Consider the following 8,936-nt stretch of genomic DNA (forward strand, 5'->3'; position numbering starts at 1 on the left):
AGCATATGACTATTTTTTTTCGATAAAAACAATTTAAACATAATAATATATAATAAATAGTGTTATGTTCCAAGTTCGTGGCAAAAAAACCATGTTTGAACCACTTTATGCGAGAAAGTGCCAAAAGCGCTAAAAATAGAAATTAGCACGCAATTTCAAGCATATGATTCTTGTTTTGGATTCTAGCCATTTAAACACAAGAATATAGACCAAAAAGTATTATGTGCCAAATTTCGTGGCAAACAATCGAAGTTTGAGCCATTTTATGCGAGAAAGTGCCAAAAACGCTTTTGAAAACCTCAAAAATGCAACTAAGCATTTAATTTCAAGCATATGACTATTGTTTTGGATTCCAAAAATTTGAACACAATAATATTTACCAATTAGTGTTTTGTACCACTTTATGCGAGATATTGCGAAAACGTTTTAAAAAGCTAAATAATGCAACATAGCACGTAATTTCAAGCATATGACTACTTTTATCGATTCTAACCATTTCAACAAAAAAATATATACAAAATAGTGTTGTGTGCCAAGTATCGTGGCAAACAAACGAAGTTTAAAGCACTTTATGCGAGAAACTGCCAAATAGGCTTAAAAAACCTCAAAAACGCTGTTTAGCACGTAATTTCAAGTATATGAGTATTCTTTTCGATTCTAACCATTTCAATTGAATAATATATCAAATAGTGCTGTGTGCCAATTTTCATGGCAAACAAACCATGTTTGAAGCACTTTAAGCGAGAAAGTGCTAAAAACGCTTAATAAACCTCAAAAACGATTTACAAACTCAAAAATGCAACTTACCACGTAATTTCCAGCATATGACTATTTTTTTGGATTCTAACCATTTCAACACTATAATATATACCAAATAGTGTTAAATGCCATGTTTCATGGCATATAAACCAAGTTTGAACCACTTTATTCGAGAAAGTGCCAAAAACGAATTAAAATCCTCAAAAATGCAACTTAGCACGAAATTTCAAGCATATGACTATTGTTTTAGATTCTAACCATTTCAACACAATACTATATACCAAAAAGTGTTGTGTGCCAAGTTTCATGGCTAATAAACCAAGTTTATTCCACTTCAAGCTAGAGAATGCCAAAAACGCTTTAAAAACCTAAAAAACGCAACTTAGCACGTAATTTCAAGCATATGACTATTGTTTTGGATTCTAACCATTTCAACACAATAATATACGACAAATAGTGTTGTGTGCTTAGTTTCGTTGAAAACAAACCAAGTTTGAAGCACTTTCTGCGAGAAAGTGCTAGAAGCGCTTAAAAAACCTTAAAAACACAACTTTGCACACAATATCAAGCATATGAATATTGTTCTTGATTCTAACCATTTCAAAACAATAATATATACCAAATAGTTTTGTGTGCTGTGTTTCGTCACAAAGAAACTAAATTTGAACCACTTTGTGCGAAAAAGTGCCAAAAACGCTTTACAAACTTCAAAACAAAACTTATCACGTAATTTAAAGTATATGACTATTGTTTATGATTCTAGCCATTTCGACACAATAATATATACCAAATAGTGTTAAGTGCCAAGTTTCGTGGCAAACAAACCAAGTTTGAGCCACTTTGTGCGAGAAAGTGCCAAAAACTCTTTAACAACCCCAAAAATGCAAATAAGCATTTAATTTCAAGAATATGACTATTGTTTTGGATTCCAAAAATTTAAACACAATAATATAGACCAAATACTGTTGTGTGCCAAGTTTCATGGCAAACAAACCAAGTTTGAAGCACTTTATGCGAAAAAGTTCCAAAAACGCTTAAAAAACCACAAAAACGATAACTTAACACGTATTTTCAAGGATATGACTATTCTTTTCGATTCTAACCATTTCATCCCAATAATATATGCAAAATAGTGTTGTGTGCCAAGTTTCGTGGCAAACAAACCATGTTTGAAGCACTTTAAGCGAGAAAGTGCCAAAAATGATTTAAAAACCTCAAAATGCAGCTTAGCGCGTAATTTCAAGCGTATGACTATTTTTTTGCATTCTAACCAGTTCAACACAATAATATATACCAAATAGTGTTATTTGCCATGTTTCATAGCAAACAAACTAAGTTTAAACCACTTTATGCGAGAAAGTGCCAAAAATACTTTAAAAATCTCAAAAATTCAACTTAGCACGTAATTTCAAGCATATGAATATTGTTAACGATTTTAACCATTTCAACACAATAAGATACCAAATAGTGTTATGTGCCAAGATTCGTGACATACTAATGAACTTTGAACCACTTTAAGCGAGAAAGTGCCAAAAATTGTTTAAAAACATGTAATTTCAAGCATCTGACTATTGCTTTTGGATTCTACCATTCTCAACACAATAATAGGTACCTTATAATGTTGTGTGCCAAGTTTCGTGGCAAACAAATCAAGTTTGAAACACTTTATGCAAGAAAGTGCAAAAAACGCTTAAAAAACCTCAAAAACGCAACTTACCTCATAATTTCAAGCATATGACTATTCTTTTCGACTCTAACCATGTCAACACAATAATATATACCAAATAGTGTCGTGTGCCATGTTTCGTGGCAAACAAACCATAATTGAAGCACTTTCAGAGAGAAAGTGCCAAAAACGTTTAAAAAACCTCAAAAAAGCAACTTAGTACGCAATATCAAGCATATGACTATTGTTTTTGATTCTAACCATTTCAACACAATAATATATACCAAACAGTATTATGTGCCATGTTTCGTGGCAAACGAACCAAGTTTGAGCCACTTTATGCGACAAATTGCCAAAAACGCTTTAAAAACCTCAAAAAAGCAACTAAGCACGTAATTTCAAGCATATGACTATTGTTTTGGATTTCAAAAATTGCAACAAAATAATTTATACAAAATAGTGTTGTGTGCCATGTTTCGTGGCAAAGAAACCAAGTTTGAAGCAATTTATGCGAGAAAGTGCCAAAAACGCTTAGAAAACCTCAAAAAAGCAAATTAGCTCGTAATTTCAAGCATATGACTATTCTTTTCGACTCTAACCATTTCAACACAATAATATATACCAAATAGTGTTGTGTGCCATGTTTCGTGCCAAACAAACCATGTTTGAAGCACTTTTAGAGAGAAAGTGCCAAAAACGCTAAAAAAACCTCAAAAACCCAGCTTAGTGCGTAATTTCAAGCATAAGACTATTGTTTCTGATTCTAACCATTTCAAAACAATAATATATACCAAAGAGTATTGTATGCCATGTTTTGTGGCAAACAAACCATGATTGAAGCACTTTCAGCGAGAAAGTGTCAAAAACACTTAAAAAACCTCAAAAACGCAGCTTAGCGCGTAATTTCAAGCATATGACTATTGTTTCCGATTCCAAACATTTCAACACAATAATACATACCAAACAGTATTACATGCCAAGTTTTGCGGCAAACAAACTAAGTTTGAGCCACTTTATGCGAGAAAGTGCCACAAATGCTTTAAAAACCTCAAAAATGCAACTAAGCACGTAATTTCAAGCATATGACTATTGTTTTGGATTCGAGAAATTTCAACACAATAATTAGTACCAAATAGTATTGTGCGCAAAATTTCATGGCAATCAAACCAAATTTAAAGCACTTTATGCGAGAAAGTTCCAAAAACGCTTAGAAAAGCTCAAAACAGCAACTTAACACGTAATTGCAAGCATATGACCATTCATTTCGACTCTAACCATTTCAACACAATAATCTATACCAAATACTGTTGTGTGCCATGTTTCGAGGCACACAAACCATGTTTAAAGCACTTTTAGCGAGAAAGTGCTAAAAACGCTTAAAAAACCTCAAAAACGCAGCTTAGCGCGTAATTTCATGCATATGACTATTGTTTCTGATTCTAACCATTTCAACACAATAATATATACCAAACAGTATTATGTGCCAAATTTCATCGCAAACAAACTAAGTTTGAATCACTTTATGCAAGAAAGTGTCAAAAACGCTTTAAAAACCTCAAAAATGATACTAAGCACGTAATTTCAAGCACATGACTATTGTTTTTTTATTCTAACCATTTTAACATAATAATATATACCAAATAGTGTTGTGTGCTATTTTTAGTGGCAAACAAACCATATTTGAAGCACTTTAAGCGAGAAAGTGCCAAAAATGCTTTAAAAACCTAAAATACGCAGCTTAGCACGTAATTGCAAGGATATGACTATTCTTTTCGACTCTAACCATTTCAACACAATAATATTTACCAAATAGTGTTATTTGCCATGTTTCATAGCAAACAAACTAAGTTTAAACCACTTTATGCGAGAAAGTGCCAAAAATACTTTAAAAATCTCAAAAATGCAAGTTAGCACGTAATTTCAAGCATATGAATATTGTTAACGATTCTAACCATTTCAACACATTACGTATACCAAATAGTGTTATGTGCCAAGTTTCGTGACATACTAACGAACTTTGAACCACTTTAACCGAGAAAGTGCCAAAAATTGTTTAAAAACAAGTAATTTCAAGCATCTAACTATTGCTTTTGGATTCTACCATTCTCAACACAATAATAGGTACCTTATAGTGTTGTGTGCCAAGTTTCGTGGCAAACAAATCAAGTTTGTACCACTTCATGCGACAAAGTGCCAAAGACGCTTTAAAAACCTCAAAAATGCAACTAAGCACATAATTTAAAGCATATGACTATTCCTTTCGAATCTAACCATTTCAACACAATAATATATAAGAAATAGTGTTGTGTTCCATGTTTCGTGGCAAACAAACCCTGTTTGAAGCACTTTCAGCGAGAAAGTGGCAAAAACGCTTAAAAAAAATCAAAAATGCCGCTTAGCTCTTAATTTCAAGCATATGAATATTGTTTTCGATTCTAACCATTTCAACATAATAATATACACCAAATAGTGTTGTGTGCCATGTTTCGTGGAAAACAAACCAAGTTTGAAAAACTTTATGCGAGAAAGTGCAAAAAACGCTTAAAAAACCTCAAAAACGTAACTTACCTCATAATTTCTAGCATATGACTATTCTTTTCGACTCTAACCATGTCAACACAATAATATATACCAAATAGTGATGTGTGCCATGTTTCGTGGCAAACAAACCATAATTGAAGCACTTTCAGCGAGAAAGTGCCAAAAATGTTTAAAAAACCTCAAAAAAGCAACTTAGTACGTAATTTCAAGCATATGACTATTGTTTTTGATTCTAACCATTTCAACACAATAATATATACCAAACAGTATTATGTGCCATGTTTCGTGGCAAACGAACCAAGTTTGAGCCACTTTATGCGACAAATTGCCAAAAACGCTTTAAAAACCTCAAAAAAGCAACTAAGCACGTAATTTCAAGCATATGATTATTGTTTTGGATTTCAAAAATTGCAACAAAATAATTTATACCAAATAGTGTTGTGTGCCATGTTTCGTGGCAAAGAAACCATGTTTGAAGCAATTTATGCGAGAAAGTGCCAAAAACGCTTAGAAAACCTCAAAAAAGCAACTTAGCTCGTAATTTCAAGCATATGACTATTCTTTTCGACTCTAACCATTTCAACACAATAATATATACAAAATAGTGTTGTGTGCCATGTTTCGTGCCAAACAAACCATGTTTGAAGCACTTTTAGAGAAAAAGTGCCAAAAACGCTAAAAAAACCTCAAAAACCCAGCTTAGTGCGTAATTTCAAGCATATGACTATTGTTTCTGATTCTAACCAATTCAACACAATAATATATACCAAAGAGTATTGTATGCCATGTTTTGTGGCAAACAAACCATGATTGAAGCACTTTCAGCGAGAAAGTGTCAAAAACACTTAAAAAAACCTCAAAAACGCAGCTTAGCGCGTAATTTCAAGCATATGACTATTGTTTCCGATTCCAAACATTTCAACACAATAATAAATACCAAACAGTATTACATGCCAAATTTCGCGGCAAACAAACTAAGTTTGAGCCACTTTATGCGAGAAAGTGCCACAAATGCTTTAAAAACCTCAAAAATGAAACTAAGCACGTAATTTCATGCATATGACTATTGTTTTGGATTCGAAAAATTTCAACACAATAATTAGTACCAAATAGTATTGTGCGCAAAATTTCATGGCAATCAAACCAAGTTTGAAGCACTTTATGGGAGAAAGTTCCAAAAACGCTTAAAAAGCTCAAAACCGCAACTTAGCACGTAATAGCAAGCATATGACCATTCATTTCGACTCTAACCATTTCAACACAATAATATATACCAAATACTGTTGTGTGCCATGTGTCGAGGTACACAAACCATGTTTAAAGCACTTTTAACGAGAAAGTGCTAAAAACGCTTAAAAAACCTCAAAAACGCAGCTTAGCGCGTAATTTCATGCATATTGTAGACTCAATTAGGAACGGGAACAGCAACAAGAGGGGGGGTGAATTGTTGTTGTTACTAGTTTAAGCGTTTTTGCCCTGTTTTTGCGGAATTGAATAAAATAAATAAAGCTTAAACTTAGAGCGAAATAATTAAAAGAGACAAACGATTTTTACGTGGAAACCTTCTAGGCCTAAATAGAAGGAAAAACCACGACCCTACGGGATTTCTAAATTCTCCACTATGTTTAAGGCAACTCGTTACAATTACATTAAACATCTTACTTCACTCGAAGCGCATCAACTAGGCCAACTCTTCTCTCTTAAATTGCTTCACTCAAAGCAACAAACTTAGCTTCACTAAAAGCTAATTCTCACCACTAGCTTCACTAGAAGCTTTCTCCTTAGCTTTACTCAAAGCTAATCTCTTCTCTAGCTTCATTAAAAGCTATCTAATTTCCCCCTTAGACTCACCCGAGTCTAATTACAAATTCTCTCAAAAACCCTTACAAAGGATAAAAATTCTCTAAAAAATAAAATCAATGAGTTGCACAAGAAAATATTATAAATTAATTGGCATTTTAAAAACAAAATTTTCTTGTAAAAATTCTCCCAAAATTACGTATGATTTAATGGCTCATACTAAGGCAAGTTTTTATGAATAACCGAGTCTCTTATTTATAGAGCTAAAATCCCTAAGAATAAGGAATATTCCAATCCATTATCCCATTATCAAAAGATCATGGGAGTAATGTGGATAAAGCAGCCATACGGTTATTTGATTAAGTCAAACCAGACAGAAATAACCGCTGTCTTCTGTTCCCTTCAAGCAACAGTTTCTTCAATAGCTGTTCCTGTTCCAGTACTAATTGCTGGAACGTTTTTTGCTATTAATAGAAACGGTTAATCTTAGTGGGAATGGTTGCTTGCTAATTTTTAGGAATAAAAACCAGTTAAGAAGATAGCTAAGACTAATTCAAATCAGTTAGTTCTATATTTAACAAATCCTGGATTTACTAAAAATAGATCCTAAAATAAAGGATCTTAAAAATAAAAACGTTAATTCATTTTATTTAAGAAAAACGATTTGCCAATTAATTTAATAATCTATTACTGCAACAAATTAATTTTATTAAATACATTAACTAAAAATACTAATTAAAATATAATAACCAGAATTTTCAGTCAACGTAGTCAACCTTCAGCTTAGGAACAGTGCGCTGTCTCCAGACTTCAGTTTAGCTAGAACTTCCAACTTGGGAACAGTAGATCTGCTGTCTCCATTTTACATCCCAAGCGATATGCTTCTCCTAACCTCTTTTGAAACCTTTTGACATGTACGTTTCCATAAGCTAAGTCATAGGTACTATCAACGATCATTATCACGACCGGATATCGACCTGCACACAATCTCTAAAAACATATTTGCTTAAATAAAGTGTAGTCATCATCAAAACTCAAGAGGTCCAACACATATGACTATTGTTTCCGATTCTAACCATTTCAACACAATAATATATACCAAACAGTATTATGTGCCAAATTTCATCGCAAACAAACTAAGTTTGAATCACTTTATGCGAGAAAGTGTCAAAAACGCTTTAAAAACCTCAAAAATGATACTAAGCACGTAATTTCAAGCACATGACTATTGTTTTTTTATTCTAACCATTTTAACATAATAATATATACCAAATAGTGTTGTGTGCCATTTTTGGTGGCAAACAAACCATATTTGAAGCACTTTCAGCGAGAAAGTGCCAAAAATGCTTTAAAAACCTAAAATACGCAGCTTAGCACGTAATTGCAAGGATATGACTATTCTTTTTGACTCTAACCATTTCAACACAATAATATATACCAAATAATGTTGTGTGCCATGTTTCGTGGCAAAACAAACCTTGTTTGAAGCACTTTTAGCGAAAAAGTGCCAAAAACGCTAAAAAAACTCAAAACCCAGCTTATTGCTTAATTTCAAGCAAATGACTATTATTTTTAATTCTTTCCATTTTAACACAATAATATTTAAACCAAACAGTACTATGTGCCAAGTTTTGTGGCAAACCAACCAAGTTTGAGCTCCATTATGCGAGAAAGTGCCAAAAACGTTTTAAAAACCTCAAAAATACAACTATGCACGTAATTTCAAGCATATGACTATTGTTTGGGATTCCAAAATTGCAACACAATAATTTATACCAAATAGTGTTGTGTGCCAAGTTTCGTGCCAAACAAAGCAAGTTTGAAGCACTTTATGCGAGAAAGTGCCAAAAACGCTTAAAAAACCTCAAAAAAACGCAACTTATCACGTAATTTCAAGCATATGACTATTCTTTTCAATTCTAACCATTTCAACACAATAATATATAGCAATTAGTGTTGTGTGCCTTGTTTTGTGGCAAACAAACCATGATTGATGCACTTTCAGCGAGAAAGGGCCAAAAACGTTTAAAAATCCTCAGAAACGTTTAAAAATCCTCAAAAACGTAGCTTAGCGCGTAATTTAAAAGCATATGACTATTGTTTTCGATTCTAACCAATTCAACACAATAATATATACCAAATAGTGTTATGTGCCAAGTTTCGTGGTAAA

Source organism: Amaranthus tricolor, chromosome 8 (genome assembly GCF_026212465.1).
Source record: "Amaranthus tricolor cultivar Red isolate AtriRed21 chromosome 8, ASM2621246v1, whole genome shotgun sequence".
Classification (NCBI taxonomy): Eukaryota; Viridiplantae; Streptophyta; class Magnoliopsida; order Caryophyllales; family Amaranthaceae; genus Amaranthus; species Amaranthus tricolor.